The sequence below is a fragment of the Carlito syrichta genome, unplaced genomic scaffold (genome assembly GCF_000164805.1).
Source record: "Carlito syrichta isolate Samal-C Ts95f unplaced genomic scaffold, Tarsius_syrichta-2.0.1 Scaffold304296, whole genome shotgun sequence".
In the NCBI taxonomy this organism is placed as follows: domain Eukaryota; kingdom Metazoa; phylum Chordata; class Mammalia; order Primates; family Tarsiidae; genus Carlito; species Carlito syrichta.
The window spans coordinates 164,837-168,200 of record NW_007248392.1 but is presented as its reverse complement, the minus strand read 5'-3'; positions in this window follow the sequence as shown (position 1 = coordinate 168,200).

Sequence of the window (3,364 nt, the reverse complement as noted above, 5' to 3'; positions counted from 1 at the left end):
CCTGACTCTTTTTTAGAAGCCTAACACAAATGGTTCCGGTGGGAAATGAGCCCTATATGGATGTGGTACATAGATGGATTTAAACTTAGGACACATTCTTCATTCCTGAGACAGGCCTCTCTTGCCTGAAATTCATTGTCTTGAAGTTGGGTGAATAAAGAGAAAAGATCCCAAATTAAACATACAGGTCTTTGCCACATAAATAGGCCAATTCCATAGCTCACTGGTAAGCCTGGGAATGGGAAATTACCATCAACTTCAATTTTACTTTTTAATGTTGCCATAGATAGTTCTGTAGTTATTGAAATCTACCTTAAGAGAAGTATTATATGACAGTTGGGGTCTACAGCTAATCTCAAATACTTCATCCTCCACTTTTTAATGGTTTACATTTTAAACAGGTTATTCATAGCTTTTGTAAAATGAGGATCTCAATAGCACCAGCTTGACAAGAGTTTTGTGATGAATAAATGGGAAAATGTATGAAAACTCATCACACAAAAATATAGCACATAGCATCTTATCAATAGAAGATATATGGAGAAAGAATAGTTTAAACTCAAGCATGGTATTAAAATCCTGGCAAGAGATTTAAAAAAAGGCATAAGTAACTTCAAAAGGAATATAAAATGAAAGTCAGGCAACAAAATATTTTTAAAATATTTTCATCGCAAAATGGATTAAAAGTTAAAAAATAAAAAATAAACTCCAAACACAAATACTAAATGGATTGTTCATGAAAAAGATAAAATAACATGAAAACAAATGTAGTGAAAACTTAAGTGGGCAGAAGAGTAATTTATTTTTTCTATGTTTATAGTTAGTCCTACTCTACCTTCCCTACCATTCCATTCAATCGGTGCCAACAAACTCGATTCTAACCACTTCATGATTAAGTTATGATGTCCGTATTTTCTTGGTAATTAGAGGGATTTGATAAATTAATTTAGAATTTAACCTTCATCTACTAAAGAATCAGTTCCTTCACCCTCTATATTCTTAAAATGACATCTGTGTTCACTGGGGAGGGCTGGTTAATGTGTAATAGGATTATCCAACATTCATTTATAATTAGTCAGTCCATAGTGTAATCCCCACCATCCTTGAGAGTCGACTGTCTTCTCAATACTTCTCCAGACCTAAGTCCTTTTTGCCAGAAGTTCAAAGCCCTTTTTGGTCCAACTGCTCTTAAATTTTCCAAGGCTTCCCAAGAACAATGGAAATCTTGGTTGACCTCCCTACACAACGCTGTAGTACACAGATTTGTGAGTCTTCTCAGATCTTCTATTCCCATATCCCCTGATAGCCACTGCCGTTCTTGTTGTTTGACTTGTCACTGCATGTAGTTGTTTCTACCAATATGATAGTCTTCAGGCAGGTAACCCTGCTGAGTTGTTGGATTCTAACCTAAGAATATTTCTGCTCAATGATAGAGTATTTAGGCAAAACTCTAACCAAAGCAGATCTATAGAGACACAGTGTTTATTAGGGTAAACTCATATACTTTCTTTTCCTCCAATGTCTTTCTCTAATTGTTTTTTGTTGTTGTTGTTGTTGTTGTTGTTTTTGAGTTGGAGTCTGTCGCCCAGACTGGAGTGCAGTGGCAGCTCCCGGACACCACAGCCTTGACTTGCTGGGCTCCGCGATCCTTCCGCCTGAGCCTTCCGAGTAGCCGGAATTACAGGCATGAGCTACCACGCCCGGTTGATTTTTTGATTTATTGTAGAGATGAGGTCTTGCCTGCCCAGGCAGGTCTCAAACCAGCGGGCTCAGGCAAGCCACTCACCTCTCTTTCTCTAATTGTAATGTTGTGTGATATAACTTAGTTCATTTTATTCACTTAATTCATTGTAAACTAAGTGTTATTAAGTTGTGATAAATTGTTATAACTTTTCAACCTGGAATATTTGGACCACAAAACATATATGGCAATTTGAATTATTTCATAAATAGCTTCTGTAAATATTTTTAGTGTTCTCCATGTGTCCTTAACCCAGAGAAATAGTACAGCAATAAAAGACAGCAGCACAATATTTATTCCATCATTCACTTAAAGCACTATAAATCTTATATAGGGCTTTAAATTATTTATATATCATATATATATATATATATATATATATATATATACACACACACACACACACATACATATATACACACACATATATATACCAAGGTCAAGTAGGAAAGAGAAGAGCTACATCTTAAAATTAGATATTAATTACATGTAACAGATTCTTCTAATCAGCCTAAAAGAAGCCAGAAAATTATCAAAAAACTGTTTCCTGCTGCTTTTTGGAACTTGAGAGTACATTAAATATCTTTAAATCATATTGGTTGTTCACTAGGTACTTTCGTCTCGTAGCACCTGCAATTCCTCTCTTTCCTTGTTCCAGTTCACTTTAGCTAATTCTAGATTCCATTCAAAGTTTTATCTGTGGCCTAACAGCATCGATATCATTTAGGCCCACTTTTCAAATGTAGACTCTCCAGCTCTACCTCTGAGCTACTGAAACAGAGTCTACAATTTCAGTCAGTAAGATCTCCAGGTAACTCATAGACATGTTAAATTTGTATGTGTGTGATACATGTGTACATGTAAAGAATTGTATTAGATGTAAAAAATGGAATTTATGTAGTCAATGACTAATAACCATTCCACCAGGGCTGGCTCATGCTGCTAGTACCTCCATGAACTATCTCCTGTCCATATCCATACTGAAGTTACTCAAGTCCAGTGTCAATAGTGCTGATGTTTTTTCCTAGGACATGTCCTGACACTATTAAATTAAGTAGAGCATCATCTGCTACTACACCTTAAACACTACTTTCTTCAGTGTTGCTAATGCTGTGTGTTAAAGTAATGTTTGTGTGCTTGCTTACACTTGATCTCATATTGAAACTCCCTAATCCTAGGCCTGAAAACCATGAATCCAGAGTAGTTAGATAGAGCACTGATCAACAGATATTATAGTTTAATTAGACTTGCTCTCTCTCTCAGACCAATGGCCTAATTGAACTTAAAAGTACTCTCTTGCCCCTTTGGGTAATTTCTTTCTCTAGAAAGCTAACTGTTGTTTAAAAAAAAAAAAACATTCAAATAAACCCATATCCACTAATCCAACTAATGTACCCAGTCACAATTGAATCCTAAGTTGATATATCTTACTCAAAATATAAGGTCCTTAAATATCTTTATTATCTGAACTTATTTGAATTAGGACTGAAAATATCCAGATTCACCAAATTGGTTGTTTACTCTGTGCTTTGTTTTAAGAAGAGAGATTGTTTTGACAGATTGATAAAGTATTTCAATTTCAGGATGATAGCGTATAATTTTCCATAATTTAGATAAATAGTC